At 42.1% G+C, this 17,274-nt stretch overlaps 1 pseudogene; it reads left to right on the top strand.

Annotated features, from left to right (window-relative positions):
* Window positions 1-2,882: 2,882 nt before the first annotated feature.
* LOC127431641 (neutral cholesterol ester hydrolase 1-like) lies at window positions 2,883-7,350 on the top strand (annotated as a pseudogene).
* The last annotated feature ends 9,924 nt before the right edge of the window (window positions 7,351-17,274 follow it).

Raw genomic sequence — 17,274 nt, 5'->3', positions numbered from 1 at the left:
CTGGCCCTGGAGCCTTGCCTGTAGGCAAGGCCTTAATTACCTCACCAAGCTCTTCCAAGTTTATCTCAGAATCAAGATCATTTTTTTGTTCAGTCGTCAGTTTAGGGAGTTCTAATGGTTCCACAAAGTTTCTAATATCTTCATTAGTAGACGACGACATGGAACTATAGAGATCAAGATAGAATTCTTTAAAAGCATTATTAATATCAATGGCTGAGGTAAATATTTCACCAACAGCAGATTTCACTGAGGGAATGGTAGAAAAAGACTCTCTCTGCTTTATATATCTAGCCAAAAGCTTCCCTGCTTTGTTCCCCATCCTACCCTAAATAGCCAAAACGCCACCTTTCGTGACAAAATAGTATTATATCTGTATTTCAATCAGGTCAATTCTCTGAGGCTATCAGACGGCATTCAGTGCTTCAGCTCTGCCTCTGCACTTTTAATATTCCCTTCCAACTCCACGAGTTCTTGTGTTTTTAATTTTTTGATGAATGATCTGACCCCTAAGAACCACCTTAAGTACCTCCCAAGCCACGCCCACAGAGGATACTGAGGACCAGTTGGTCTCCATATAAACACTGATTTCGGCCTTTAACATTCGTTGAAATTCAGGATTTTGCAAAAGGGATACATTAAAGCGCCAACTATATGATTCCTTTTTCTCTGTATGTGGCAACACCTCTAAACTCACCAGGGTGTGATCTGAGACTAAGATGTTTCCAATTGAGCAATCAACAACAGATGAAATGAGGGACTTAGATATATATATATATATATATATATATATATTTAAAAAAATCTATTCTAGAATAAATCTTATGGTCTGATGAAAAAAATGTATAGTCCCTACCAGATTGGTTCAGAAGTCTCCAAATATCTGTAAGACCAAGATTTGTACACATCCTGTGAAGGAACACACACTTTTGCTTCACTATGATCAAGGACTGAGTCCATCAAGATTAAAGTCTCCTCCCAATATTATATCATGAGGGGTGACTGTGGCTTGCAACATCCCCACAAGATCTATAAAAAAAGCCCTGATCATCAGCGTTAGGTGCGTAAATATTAGCCAAAATCAATCTTTGCCCCTGAATTTCTGCTAAAACAATAATGACTCTTCCTAATTTATCTTTAATCTGTTTAAGACATTTGAATTGTAGATGTTTAACAATGTAATGACTCCCTTGCTCTTACTTGAGCCAGCACTAAAGAAAACATGTCCACCCCATATTTTCCCAAATTTTTCAGCTTCATGCGGGGAAAGATGCGTTTCTTGAAGAAACACTATATCATATTTCTTACATTTAAGAAAATAAATAACCTTCCTTCTTTTTATGGGGTGCCCCAACCCATTCACATTCCACGTGGAGAGAGTCAGTCCGCTTGTCATATTCGCAAAGTCTGGGAACAAGAAAATGCTGTAGTTCTTCCATGAAAGCCTTCCTTTACTCCTCGCCTCACGTAACAAGAGATCTTTATTGGATGATCTCAGAAATTTGGCCAGAAATGATTGGGCCTGTCTCCCCCTGTGGATCTCCAAGCCAGAACCCTGTGAGCTCGCTCGATTTCCAGCTTATGGCCTGTTATGTAGATCAGACTCGGAAAGAGCCCATCCAGAAATTTCACCATATCTCAACCTTCTTCGTCTTCAGGAATTCCAACAATTTGGACATTATTTCGCCAGCTACAATTCTCTAAGTCTTCCAACTTTTCCCAGAGGTGCTCCAAATCTACTTTGGTCACTAGCAGATTAGCAGCTAATTCCCTCTCCGATGACTCCATATAATCGATCCGTTTCTTGAACTCTGCCACTCTTGTAACCATATCAGTGAATTTCGTCTCCATGGCAGTGATCGATCGAAAATCATCCAAGTCATCAATGACCTTTATCAGCATCGCCAATACATTCATCAATTGATGACGAATTTCCTTCACCGTCCAAATTGACTCCCAAATTGGGGGGTGCGTCAGCTTGAGCATGTAAGCATCTTTTAATGTCTCCAGAGCCCAAGGATTTTGAATTCTTTGACCTATTGTCTTCCTAGAACAGTTAAAGATCAGGGTGTATCAAATCTCACCTGTTTATGACATGAAAAGTATTAGCAAACTAGCAAAGTGCGCAGAGCTCGCTGTTCACACGTCCGAACCTCACATGGCGTCACGTGATCCGCTCAAGCACTTTATTAATTATAACTTGATTATTTACACAATGGAAAGAAAATTAACAAGATGCTTAACAGGATGGACCCTAACAGTTATCAAGACCTGTGGTTATTTGCCATTGCTCAGCAAGTTTGCTTAGTAAATATCCAAAATGTTTAGGCATAATATATGATAAGGACATGAAAATATAATGAATCGTAGGAATGACACATTTTTAATGCAATTCGATCCTTCTGAATATATTGAATGTGGTAAAGAAAAGGACTAAGAGAAAGATCTGAAGTCTTAGAAAGTATTTAGAGATTTGAATTTGTAAAAGCTTCTGTTAAGCAGTCACCAAGCACCCTCTAGTAGTTGTTTAAGGGAACACATCTAAAAAAAATTGTGCCTGTGTTCAGTGGAAATTAAGAAATTTGATCTAGATAAACATTCACTTCCTAAACATAAATGTGTCAGTTGCAAAACAAAAGTAGGCCTGGCACAGCCATTGTGTTGTTATCATGTTTGTTGTATGTGAATAATATCAGCATGTACAGTACATGTCCTGATTTCACAATTTCACCCAATCTACAGTATAATAAATCTATAACAAAAGTGGCAAAAAATAACTTTCATTTCTGACATTTGTGTTTGTTTACTTGCACTTTCAGTAGGTATTGTTTTCATCAGTCTGTTGTTTAACCTGTTCAGTTTCTCTTTTATTTAAATAGATGAAGCCATATGACATGCAGTGCATGACTATGGCTGAAGAGTTGGATGCAGTCGTTATATCTGTTGAGTAAGCATGCAGGATATTTTTCTGGGTCTTGAGAGGTTTTGCCTCATTGTTTTGTTACATCCTTAAAGGCCTTATTTAAGTTAGTTAGCTGCTTTCATTGTATATTTTGTTGTACTTGCATGTTCAGGTACAGGCTGACACCGGAGGCACATTTCCCAGATCAGTATAATGATGCTCTTCAGGCCACAAAACGTATCCTGACAGCAGAGGTGCTGGCTCAGTACTCGACAGACCCAGAAAGTGTAGCAGTGTCGGGTGACAGCGCCAGGGGAATCTTGCCGCTGCTGTTGCTCAACAGGTATTGAGTTCACCCAAAAATGAAAATACTGTCATTATTTACTCAGCCTCATTCCATTCCAGATGTGTATGACTTTCTTCTGCTGAACACAAAAGATTTTTTGAAGAAAATTTCGGCTCTGTAGGTCCATATCATGCAAGTGAATGGTGATCAGGCCTTTGAAGCTCCAAAATGGAGATAAAGTCATGATAAAAGTAATCCATAAGACTCCAGTGGTTTAATTAATGTCTTCTGAAGCTATCCAGTTGGTTTTGAGTGAGAACAGACCAAAATGTAACTCCTTTTTCACTGTACATCTTGACTGGCTGGGCTTGCTGCAGTGCTGAAAAGGGGTCTCTTTGGAAAGAACATCTTACAGCTGCCACCGCAATCCATCAGCATGGGCTAAAAGCAAGAAAAGACCAGGCTAGTGTTGGAGCTGAGGGAGTCCAATGACCAGGCAGTGAGGAGTACAAACGTCCAGGTCTACACGGGCGCAAATGGAAAGCCCATGCTGAAGTTGACCTGGCAATTAGCAGGCTGCAGCACAAAGAGATCATCAGCAGAGTCCAGACAGGAAGGACAGGTCTTGGGTGGGGAGAAGCTCCGCGGGTCTGGTCCAAGGCCAGCAGGAAAGAGAGGAAGGAACTGGTGGTGTCTGAGGTGACGAGGATGGAGGGTGAACTCTATAAAATCAAGGCTGTAGCACAGGGAGACAGGGGGGCTGGACAATGTGGGAAGGTGTTGTTGGCAGAAACATCAGCATGGCGGACCTGTGGAAGATTCCACAGGCAAGGCTCAGTTTTCTTATCAGGGCAACATACAACAATCTCCCCTGCCCACTGAACCTGCACCAGTGGTTTGGCCAGGAAGAATGATGCTCTCTCTGCAGCAGTCCAAATGTACACTACAGGTGGCGAAACAACCATATCCTGAGCAGATTGGCCGAGGTGCTGGAGGGGCGCAGACAGGACATGAGTAGAGGTCACCTTCCACCAGCGTGTCATAACATCCAGTTTGTCAGAGAAGGTGGGGGCAATGCAAGCGCCATGCTAAAGGTTACACCAAGGATAGTTCCTTATCCCCAGGACTGGAGAATGAGAGTTGATCTCATCAGGAAACTCCAGTTCCTTAGGGAGATTACCAACACAAGTCTTCGCCCTGACATAGTGATGTGGTCCAGCAGCGCCAAGACCGTGCTCCTCGTTGAGCTAACTGTCCCATGGGAGGAGGGAGTAGAGGCTGCCTTTGAGAGGAAGAGGCTGAAGTACTCAGATCTTGCTACTGAGTGCAAGAAGGCTGACTAGAGAACCATCATCTACCCGGTAGAAGTAGGATGCTGCAGCTTTGTTGGAACATCAGCAGTTCGTCTCCTGAGGAATATGGGAGTGAACCAGCGGAAGGTCTTGAAAGACCTGGCTGAAGAGGCCGAGAAAAGCAGCTTTTGGCTCTGGGTGAGGAGAAAGGAGAAGTGTTGGGGTAGTAACACCTAACCTGAGGTCCAGCTGCAGGGGGTGGCAGGGAGACGTCCCTGCCACTGCTCTGCCACTAGGAGACATTCTGACCTATGGGCACCGGAGTAGGTGCGTCAAGCAGTAATGCCATAGCAGACCAACAACTACCTGTGTAAGTAATAAGACAGCAGTCTCCCTGGCGATCATGATTTCAAGCTCAATTACACTTCCTATACTCCCATCTAGCGCTCTGCGCATGTGTCAAACACTAGGAAGTGTAATCAAACTTGAAAGTGAAATCATGATAGTGCCTAGAGACTGCAATGGTAAGATGTACAGTGAAAAAGGAGTCACATTTTGGTCTGTTCTCACCCAAACCAACTGGATCTTCAAAGCTTCAAAGGCTTGGTAACTATTCACTTGCATTGTATGGACCTACAGAGCTGAGAAATTCTTCTAAAAATCTTCTTTTGTGTTCAGTAGAAGAAAGAAATGTGATGGCATGAGGCTGAGTAAATGATGAGATAATTTTCATTTTTGGGTGAACTATCCCTTCAAAGTAAACGAGTATATACTATATATACAGTATTAGCAATGGGAAGTCCAATTGATTGTATTGAATTGGTTCATTCGGATGGTTCTTGTAAATAAACCAATTAGTAAATGATTCAAAGATTCACCTGAGCCCCTGTGCAGTCTCTGGCACTGCATCTTCTTTATTTAAGTGAACTTTTTAGTTAATTGCTGCTTTTTATCATTGTTTTCGGTGTTGTTTTAAAAGCTTCAAATAAGTTAGCAAGCTACTTTTTGTTAGTAGCTTATTGTGTAGCAAACTAATTTTTATGATGGGTATACACATTAAGCTATAAGCTATAGCTATAAACTATATGTAAGTTATGTATAGCTTGTATCTTGGAAAGCTACAGGTTTAATGTAGCTTCCCCAACACTGTTTGCTACAGCCAAATGTTTTCCCCCCTAAATCTATACTATAAACATGATACTCTCCCTGCATTATTCATGACTTATGCTGTGAAACTGGTTTAATCAGTTTGTTTAATCCAGCAGCATATTGCCCTGCAGCTCTCGCCTGGTTTCCCACTGAAGCTAAGCAAGGTTGAGTCTGGTGGGAGACCTGCTCCTGGGGAAAACTATGTGTTAGTGAGGCCAGCAGAGGGTGCTCACCCTGTGGTTTGTGTGGGTCCTAATGCCCCAGTATAGTGATGGGAATGTTATACTGTAAAAAGACACTGTCTTTTGAATAAGATGTTAAACGGAGGTCCTGACTCTCTGTGGTCATTAAAAATCTCAAGGCACTTCTTGTAAAATAGGATGGGTGTAACCCCAGTGTCCTGGCCATTAGCCTCTATCCATCATGGCTTCCTAATAATCCCCTATACATATGAATTGGCTACACCACTGATCTCTCCTCTCCACCAATAGCTGGTGTGTGTTGGGCGTTCTGACACAGTATGCCTGCCATCGCATCATCCAGATGGATGCAGCACACTGGTGGTATTTGAGGAGATTCACCCTCTATTCTGTAAAACGCCTTAAGTGCCTAGAAAAGCACTATATAAATGTAATTAATTATTATTATTATTATTATTAGCAGTTTTCCCACCTGGCCAGCCATCCCAACCTCCTTTCGGTGGTACTTTCTTCATGGTAAAGTAGGGCATGGAGGGACCATTATTACCACATCATTGTAATAACGTTAATGCATTTTGTTGTCTCCCTGTTGAAATTAGATCTAAGCCCCACAATACAGGAAAATAAACTTTTAAAAATGTCACACAAATCCATTATAATAAATGTCCCATTTGGTGTGCTTTTTAGCTTGTGATAAAATCCTAAAAACAATTAGGATTGATATTTTTTAAGGTGAGGATTGCTCCTGTCGATAGTTGATCCTCTTCAGCAGTATCGAAAGCATCCATACTACAAGAATGAACTGCCCTTTCCTATTTGTAAATATTGTATTAAAGGAATTAATCGCAAAAGATGGCTGATAATCACCTTTTTTTTGTGTGTGTTTTTTTTTTTTTTTTTTTTTCACAGTTGGCCTTGGACAGCAGCGCTTCTATTAAGTTCAAAGTTCAGGCTCTTATCTATCCTGTGCTCCAGGCCTTGGACTTCAACACACCTTCCATCCAGCAGAATGCCAACATTCCCATCCTATACCATTCACACTTGGCCAGATATATGCTGGAGTACCTAGATGGGGATCAGAGACTGGCTCTTTTGCTGGCAAACAGCCACACAGCTTTGAGTCAGGGCCAGAAGATAGCCGCAGCCAAAGCTAAGATCAACTAGACCCAACTTCTTCCGGTCACTTTACAGAAGAACTATAAGCCCGTTTCCACTTCAGGGTGACCCAAAGCTGGTAGAGGAGCTGCCAGGATTGCTGGATGTGCGAGCGGCCCCTTTACTAGCTAAAAAGGAAGTACTGAAGGCAGTGCCGCCCACCTACATCATGACCTGTGAGCATGATGTGCTGAGAGATGACGGACTCATGTACAGCAGATGACTGGAGGAGGCCGGAGTTGCAGTCAACGTTGATCACTATGTAGATGGTTTCCATGGATGCTTGAGCTTTGCTTTTGGGCCCTTGCAATTTCAGTTGGATTACGAAGTTTTGAGAACTATATTCGCTGGCTAAAAGAAAACCTCTAGCAGGTACACATATATGGATGAGATGTTTCCCTTTGTTATGTTAAATCTATTTTGAAAATATACCTTTAAAACATTTACTAATGATTTTTAAATTGAATATGCAATACAAAACATCAGTGTAACAAAGCATTTGTGAAGAACTGAATAGGCCAGCAGACACCAAATTTTTTTTTCAGTATATCTAAATCTCTGAATTATTGTTTCAGCGTGCTCGGAAGCTGCTGTATTGTTCACTTGAATGTGTTGCATTCAGATTTCAACACAGAGAATTCATTATAAAGTTTAATTTAATACTTTAATGTCAAAATGATGCTACAACGACCACCTGGATTTTACAAACTCATGTAAGTTTAACATTGAAACTAGTTGCATATGCAGAAATAATTTAATAATAGGTGATACTTGAATAATAGGTGATATATATATATATATATATATATATATATATATATATATATATATATATATATATATATATATATTTATATATACACACCTATCAGCCACAACATTAAAACCACCTGCCTAATATTGTTTAGGTCCCCCTCGTGCTGCCAAAACAGCACCAAACCGTATCTCAGATGCTATTCTTCTCACTACAATTGAACAGAGCGGTTACCAGACTTTGTCAGTTTAAACCAGTCTGGCCATTCTCTGTTGACCTCTCTCATCAACAAGGCATTTCCGTCCGCAGAACTGCCCCTTACTGGATGTTTTCTGTTTTTGGCACGGAGTAAATTCTAGAGACTATTGTGCGTAAAAATCTCAGAAGATCAGCAGTTATAGAAATACTCAGACCAGCCCATCTGGTACCAACCATCATCCATACGATTATCTAATCAGCCAATCGTGTGGCAGCAGTGCAGTGCATAAAATAATGCAGATACGGGTCAGGAGCTTCAGTTAATGTTCACATCAACCATCAGAATGGGGAAAAAATTTGATCTTAGTGATTTGGACCATGGCATGATTGTTGGTGCCAGATGGGCTGGTTTGAGTATTTCTGTAACTGCTAATCTCCTGATCTTTTACAGTTTAGGGTTAACACTAACCTAACTAACCCTAACACTTTCATAAAAATAAAACAAAATCTGTTTAAATCATAAAATATTTTCTCAAGAGCATATCAGCACGTTTACTTATAACTTGTATCTGTTAAAATATGACACTGTTGGTTAAATGTTCTTCCACCTGTCTGGGAATAGTAACTTCTCTGGAACTCTCTCTGCTGTTGACAGTCAGCACTTTTGAAAAGGGAATTTCCTAAAAACTGAGCAGTATGGCCGTTTAAAGAAACATGAGCTGGAAGGGAATATTTGAGGGAAGCTATCTGTCACTGTTATTGCATGGGAAATGCCGGGGGTGCAGATAAGCGAGGTGGAATGCTGGCTCTTGTTGTTTTTCTACTCACCTGTGAGACCTTTTGCTATTATGGCACTTTTGGCGTCTTCCTCTCATTCAGAGTATTGGGACAATAATTATTTTCTACTGATGTTTTACAGTGTACCACTTCAGCTGAAAGAGGAATCTAAAGGAAACCATTTTTTAGTTTTTTTGTAAACACGATTTTTGCAATAAACTCACACTTATCTCTTCCATGTCAGCTATTATTGTGTTTTTAACCACTCTGCATGCCAGTTGCCAAAATGATACTACTATATAGTTTCAAATATGTTGACTATGTAAGTCTCTCACACTGTTTTGTTTTTTTCATTAGATTGTGAACATGTTTCATTTTATACTGTGTAAAAAATATTAGGTTACATTTGGTATTGACAATTCTTGGCTACATATTTGACATAGACAGCAATGAGTATGCTACCATGCACACCAATGAGCTGAGAACTACCAAAAATCAGTGTATTTATCAGTTCAAACCACGTTTACACTAGACTTGAAATCAACTGATTGTTCTCTGTTTTTGAAGTCAAAATGTAAACAAAATATGCATTGGATAAGCCGTAAGAACGCCGATAAAGATGTTCACATGGAACACAAAATCGGTGTAATGCACAAAGCCATGAGAAAGAAACACTGTTTAAGGCATTTACATGACCACACATGCTGTCAGCTAATTATGCATAACTGGTGCAAAATCGTGCATGTAAACGCACTTAATAAGATTAAATAGAGAGGAGAACAAATGGAGACATTTGCTACTCCTGCTACACAGATTGTTCTACTGAGAAAAAGACCTTAGTATTCTCTCGTGTAAAGAGAAAAGTTTCCGAAGACATTTGGATGATGTCACACATTGTGGTCAGATTTGCCAAGACAATCAAAGTCTTGACAACTCAAAAGTCAGAGATTTCAATATGAACTCACAGTCATGGAAATATCTGGAAATTCCATCTAAAATTGTGATTAACAGGCCTGAAAAAGTTATACAAATTAACAAAATCTTAAAATGTCATGGACATTTCTAGCTGGCTGCTGTAAATTTGTCTAGTTTTGCTCTGCTTTAAAAAATATATTTATTTGAGACCACGTTGATACTCAGATTAAAAGCAACTTCTGAGCAATAGGCCTACAAGTTTCTTCTGGGTGTGTCCTATGAAATCACAAAATAAAAAACAGACGACATAAAGCAAGTAGACCTCATCTCAGTTTATTACTTTGAAGCGTTTATAAAAACTTTCGTTCATCCAGTGTTATTTTCCTCTGAAGAGACCTTAAGTTTGTATGTGCTGCTTTTACTTTATCAAATAGTTGCATGTGACAGAAGGTGCTTAACTAACTTTTTAAGTAAAGACAGGCCTAGTTTGTTTGCCTGCAGGCCGAAAAGAGTGCATCGTGCTGACTGGAATAACCTGTTATCTTTCGAAAAACAGTTCTTTGAAAAATCAGAGATGTTTTTATGTGAACCCTTAATATTGAGTTTGACAGTTCATGTCACATGGTCAAACTTGATCTCAAACAGCTAGATGGTAAAGTGTGAGCTATTCCTGTTCCCAGAATTCACATAACCTGATACACTTGTTAAACTTTGCACAAGTTGCCTTCAGGAAAACTTTTAATGCCTGCTTCTCATATCACATCTAGTGTACTATGGCACACTGTAACATGAGTAGTAAATGATTAATGATAGAAAGCTATCGGATTATTTCAAAAGAAAACAAATCTGAAGGGCTTTATTGTCAAAATGACTGTATCAGTGATGTATCTCTGAGATGATGACACAAAAGACAGCTAGACACTGATTCACACACACTCAAAGGCTTTTTTGAACAAGAATTAGGACTGTCTGTGAATTGTTTTGCATGTTAAAGGGATAGTTCACTCAAAAATAAAAATTCTGTCATCATTTAGTCATGCTCATGTCATTCTATACCTGTATGACTTTCCACCATTGAAAACAATGTTAGCCTCAGTCACTATTTACACTACTGAATTGTTTTTTTTTTTTCCATACAAAAAAAAAAAAAAGTAAATGGAGATTGGTCTAGATATAGGGCTTACATGTATATCTGTGCTATGATCATGTACATTGTTTCATCCTCCATCCTTATGGTCATTTGTAGATGAGACATTAAGTTTCATCCTTTTTTTATGATGACATGTGATTGTGTTTTCACCGCTAACTCAGAGTTTAGATCATCTATCACACCCCACCCAAGAGTGACCACTTGGCTTTCACAGCTTCTCTAACTTAATGGTGAAAGACTGCCAAGTTTTAAAGCACACAACACCGCTCTATCCCAATGCATTTTCATCTCCATTAATCAGCGAAGCAAATCTTTTAATCTTTGGTGGTTCGTTGCAGACTGAAGTGTTTTTTTTCTGCTTGAAGGCTGCAATCAGAATTGCATGCATTATTTAAATGCTGATGTTTATGGATGGAGTGAGAGCAGGGCAGTCCTCCCACAAGGCGACGTGGCAATCAACATCAGGCTCTGCCTTTCTCACCCCAGAGGAAAAACTGGGAATCTCCCCATCTCCCATTCCTCTTAGGAGTGATGTCATAGAAAAGCACAAAACGCCCTATTATCCTGACCTATAAGGCTCTTGGCACATTGGTTGCATGGCTTAGGCATGTCAGAAAATCATTAGAATTTTTTTTGGGTGCACTCTGTTGATGTTAAAGGAACAGTTCACCCATAAATTAAAATGATGTCATCATTTACTCACCCTCATGTGTTCTAAAACCATGTGACATCTTCCATGGAACACAAAAGGAGATTGTAGGCAGTATGATAGTCTCAGTCACCATTAACTTTTATTGCATCTTTTTTCCATATAATGAAAGTGAATGGTGACTGAGGCTAACATTTTAAATATTCTATTATAGTCCTAGTTATACATATTATTGCATAGTCGATGTTAAATTATATTTTAAGGGTTAGTAAAATAGAGAAATTGATCAAATTTGGTTTTGGGTGAGAACAGACCAAAATATAACTTCTTTTTCAGTATATATCTTGACAGCAGTCTCCTTGGCGATCATAATTTCAAGTTCAATTACACTTCCTATAGCGTCATCTAGCGCTCTGTGCATGTGTCAAAAGCTAGGAAGTGTAATCAAGCTTGAAATCATGATCGCCAAAAAGACTGCTGTCAAGATGTACAGTGAAAAAGGAGTTATATTTTGGTCTGTTCTCATCCAAAACCAATTGGATCGCTTCAGAAGATGTTGATGAAACCACTGGAGTCTTATGGGTTTCTTTTATGCTGACTTAATCTCCTTTTGGAGCTTTTAGAGTTCTAGCCACCATTCACTTGCATTGTATGAACACACAGAGCTAAGATATTCTTCCAATAATCTTCTTTTGTTTTCAGCAGAAGAAAGAAAGTCCTAAACATCTGGGATGGCATGAGGGTCCTTTTAAGGCTTAATTAAGATTGTCAGACCCTCAGAACCGTCCCCCCAACAACACCCCAAAATATGCACCCTGATTATAGCCCCTCATGACTTTATAGCTCTCTCAGACTAGTTTACTCTTTTTCACCCCTTCTTCCTTTCCTCTCTCTCTCTCTGTCTGTTTTCTATTTTTGAGCATTTGACACTAACAGATTTTTTATTATTTTTTTGATGATAAAAAGTGGGGCCTCTCAAATTTGGAGGCCTTCTTCCTAGCCAAATTCCTGATTCCCCAAGTGCAATGGAGCATTGAATCAAGGCCTTGTAACTCTCCACGAAACCCCCTATGTACTTTGCAATGGATATGATCGCACATTCATCTGAAGTCTGTCAAATATTTACAGCCCTACAGCTTAGTTTTAAAATCTCTGTGGATGGAAAATCAGCCCGAAGGTCCTATTGTTACTTCTCAATTTAGCTCGCTATCAACACTACTATAGTCTCGGAGTAGACTGCACATACTAATGCAATGATATCAGAGTTCAGCTTTATAACTGAAATGAACCTTAGGCTAATATGAAACAGCACTGATGCTTTTTTGTCACGCAGAAATACATTAAAATCTAGATTTTGTGCAAAAATCCCCACCATGATACTAGGGTGTTTTGTGTGAATGTGAGGATGTTGTTATGCGGTTGCTAAGGTGTTCCAAGTGGCTGCAATTACCTAAATATTTGTATTTTTAAAAAAATAAGACGCAGTAACTTTTATGCAGGGGCTCAAGTGAAACTGTGAATTGTTTATTTAAACTGGTTCATAGAAACCGTCAAAGTAAACCGATTGACTAAAATTAACTTCCCAACGCTACATATAGGCCTAAATAAATTGGGGAATCGTTTATTTTAACCGGTTCACTAATGAACCATCCAAAATAAACTATTTGTGGTGATGGGGGCATGGCCGAGCGACGTTTGCAGAGAGCGAGGCCAGGAGAGACAGAACGGTTAGGATTGACATCTATGGGAAATCACCTCTAACAATGCCATGGCAGTAGTTGACCTGGTGGTACTGGAGCGGTTGATCAACTGACTACCGAAAGGGACGGCGGAATGGGTCCAGTGCCACTGCCCAGCGTTGCTGGACGAGGCGGCCCAGCTGGCTGAGGGCCATATGGCGGCATATTCGGGAGCCGGTAAGCCCTTTTCTTCTCTCTCTTTCTCTCTCTCTCTCTCTCTCTCTCTCCTCCCTCCCCCTCTCTTTACCTTCGTCCTGTTCCTGTTCCCTGGAATTCCTACCCCAAAACCGGTTCCCAGACCCTTGGGCCATTCCTAACCCTCTCCGCTCTCTGCCACAGGCTGGTGAATCCACTGCTGCGGGTGTGGGCGTGAAGTCTGGGCTGGTCTGCTGGAGCTGCAGGAAACCTGGGCATTTCCAGGACCGATGCCCCACGACGGAGGTGGAGACATTGGTTTGGATCCCTACTGCGCCACAGGCCGCCCCCGATCAAGCAGGGGCATACCAGGTACCTGTGAGTATTAAGGGGGGGTACATATCAAGCCATGGTGGATTCAGGTTGTAATCAAACCTCCATTCACCAAAGCTTGGTTCAGTCCGAGGCTTTGGATACAAGCTGGTGGGTGAAGGTATGGTGTGTGCACGGGATATTCAGAATTACCCTGTAGTGATGGTCACTATTCAATTTCGAGGGTAAAAATATAGTATCGAAGCTGCAGTTAATTCCTGCCTTACCCATCCACTAATCTTGTGAACAAATTAGCTGGCATTTACTACCTTATTAAGGGGAATGTGTTTGGATGGGTCCTGCAACAAAGTGTATTGGTGTGTGGTGTGTGACTCGCTGGCTGGAGGCAGAGCCAGGGCCATCTACATCAGCTCCATGTCAGGAGGACGTAAGGGAGGGATAAGTCTTGGCTTTCCCAGCCCTTAGAGGATTCCCTGCTGGGGATTTCCCTCTGGAGAAGACGTGAGACAAGACCCTTCGGCACGCCTTTGACCAAGTGAAAGTGATTGATGGTCAACGCCTCCAGTCAGACGTTGCACTCGCATATCCACACAGGACGCTCAGACAAAGGAAAATACAATCCAGTTGTTAATACCGAAGAGCCGTCGGGAAATGTTATTCCAGACAGCTCATTATAATCTGATGGCGGGTAACTTAGGGCAGGGAAAAACACTAGACCGTCTGATGGCCTGTTTCTATTAGCCAGGCATTTGCGGAGATGTACGCAGGTGGTGTGTGGCATGCCGTGAATGTCACCCCAAAAGCATCATTGCGCCCCCTTCCATTGACCGAGGTCCCCTTTGAAAGAATTGGCATGGACCTCGTCGGGCCATTAGAGTGGACGGCACGTGGGCATCACTTTGTGTTGGTTCTGGTGGACTATGCAACGCAATATCTGGAAGCAGTGCCTTTGCGCAACATCTCAGAATGTAGTGTTGTGGAAGCACTCTTCAGAATAATCTCCCGAGTGGGGATTCCGAAAGAAATCCTCATTGATCAGGGCATGACGTTTATGTCATGTACACTATGCGAACTGTATGAATTATTGGGGATAAAATCGATTCGGACCAGTGTTTACCACGCCTAAACTGACAGCTTGGTCGACGATTTAATCAGGCACTAAAGAATATGATTCGTAAGTTTGTGCACGAAGACGCTCAAAATTGGGACAAGTGACTCGGGCCCCTATTATTTGCAGTACGAGAGGTCCCGCAAGCCTCAACGGGGTTCTCCCTATTCGAATTATTGTACATGCGTCAACCGTGCAGCATGCTCAACGTCCTATGGGAAAACTGGGAGGAGGGACCTTCAAAAACTCCACACACTGGAGCAACCAACACAGGAGAATTTGCTCCAGGTTCAAGAATGTCAAAGCAGACTGTATAATAGGGGTACTCGGCAATGGGAATTTGCACTGGGAGATAAAGTCCTTGTATTACTCCCCACATCGAGCACTAAATTACTCGCCAAGTGGCAAGGACCCTTTGAGGTCACACGGCAAGTCGGGGAAATTGATTATGAGGTTAAACGAACTGACAGAGGTGGAGCATGTCAGATTTACCACTTCAATCTCTTAAAACCGTGGAGAGACTTTGGTGACAGCTCGGACCAGAGGTGAACTTAAAAGCCACAGATTGAGTCACCCTGGTCACTTGCGGAGACCAACTCTCACCGTCACAAGTCACGGAGGTTGCCAGGTTGCAAGGAGAATTCTCTGACAAGTTCTCGCCTCTTCCAGGTGGTACAAATCTCATAGAGCACCATATCGAAACCACTCTAGGGGTAGTGGTATGCAGTCGTCCCTACCGATTACCCAAACACAAAAAAAAGTGGTTCGGGAAGAATTAAAGGCCATGCTAGATATAGGGGTAATAGACAAATCCCACAGTGACTGTGCCAGCCCAGTGGTGCTGGTTCCGAAGAGTGATGGCTCGGTCCAGTTCTGTGTGGATTATAGAAAAGTCAATGCGGTGTCTAAATTTGATGCGTACCCAATACCTCGGATTGATGAACTGCTCAATCAGTTAGTCATAGTTCACTTTTATTTGACACTGGATTTGACAAACGGATATTGGCAGTTCCCCTTAACTCCCATGTCCCATGAAAAAACTGCATTTTCCACACCGTTTGGCTTACACCAATTTGGGACCCTTTCAGTTTGATCGGGGCCCCGGCTACATTTCAGCGGCTCATGGACAGGATCCTCAGGCCGCACACACCGCTTACGCCGACACTGCTTGGCAGTGGCACCTGCAGCATCTGAGGCTGTCCTGAAGCTGTCCAAGAGACAGGCGGGACTCATGGAAAAACCAAAGAAGTGCACAATTGGACGGGTGGAAGTATGGTATCTAGGCTTCCACTTGGGTCATGGGCAGGTGTAGCCCCAAATTGATAAGACAGCAGCGTTTGAGGCCTGCCCGAGACCTAAGACCAAAAAGAAGGTGAGACAGTTCCTGGGGCTGGCTGGCTATTATCGTAGGTTTGTGCCTAACTATTCGACTGCCACCAGCCTGCTGACTGATCTTACTAAAAAGGGGGCACCAGATCTTTTCCAGTGGACGGAGCCGTGTCAGCAGGCGTTCAAGCAAGTGAAAGCTGCACTCTGTGGCAGGCCATTATTGCACTCACCTGACTTCTCTCTCCCTTTTATCTTGCAGATGGATGCATCGGACAGGGGGTTGGGAGCGGTACTGTCCCAGATGGTGGAGGAGGAGGAGCGTCCCATGCTATACATTAGTCACAAGCTCTCGCTGAGAGATACTAAGGACAGAACCATCAAGAAGGAGTGTTTGGTCATCAAGTGGGCAGTCCTCACCCTCCGGTACTATCTGTTGTGACGTGCTTTCACCCTTTGTTCGGACCATGCTCCCCTCCAGGGCTCCATCGCATGAAGGATACTGTGACTAGGAGGAGGGCATGGCCGGGCCGTGAGGATGCACAGCCAGCACTGAATCAGATGATCAGCGAGATAAAGGGGGGCTGGAAATGCCAGTTCAAGAGAGAGAGAGATGCGTGCGGCTGCACTGCAAGTGTGTGTATTTGTTTGTTTGTTTCATGTTGAGTTTTGCATTAAAATTTTATGTTGACTGTTCAGCTGGTTCCCACCTCCTCCTTGCCCAAACTTTAACAGTTACAGATACCAATGTATGGATCACCCATTGGTATCTAGCTCTCCAGCCTTTTACATTCGAGGTGGTCCACAGGCCAGGGGCGCAGATTGCTGTTGCAGATTTCCTCTCCAAAAATGGGGGGGGGGGGGGGGGGAGATAAGTGACAGGACGGATGGCTCCCCGATGGGGGTATGTGGTGATGGGGGCGTGGCCGAGTGACGTTTGCAGAGAGTGAGTCCAGGAGAGACAGAACGGTAAGGATTGACACCTGTGGGAAATCACCTCTAACAGCTGTTTTGTGTTTGCAGAGAGAGTGGAGAGGGAGAAAAAGGGCAATCCAGACTGCTGGAGGGGAGAGAGAGAGATGCCGAAGCTGTGTGTGTGTGTGTGTGTGACCGAGTGCACTTGTGCTGAAAAGCGAGACCATTTAGGTGTTTATACTGAAAAGTATTGTTAAATAAAAGACTTACTTTGGACCTTTATCCAGCTCCCGC

This window comes from Myxocyprinus asiaticus, chromosome 41, assembly GCF_019703515.2.
Source record: "Myxocyprinus asiaticus isolate MX2 ecotype Aquarium Trade chromosome 41, UBuf_Myxa_2, whole genome shotgun sequence".
NCBI classification, from domain to species: Eukaryota; Metazoa; Chordata; class Actinopteri; order Cypriniformes; family Catostomidae; genus Myxocyprinus; species Myxocyprinus asiaticus.
This window is presented reverse-complemented; position numbering and strand designations above follow the sequence as displayed.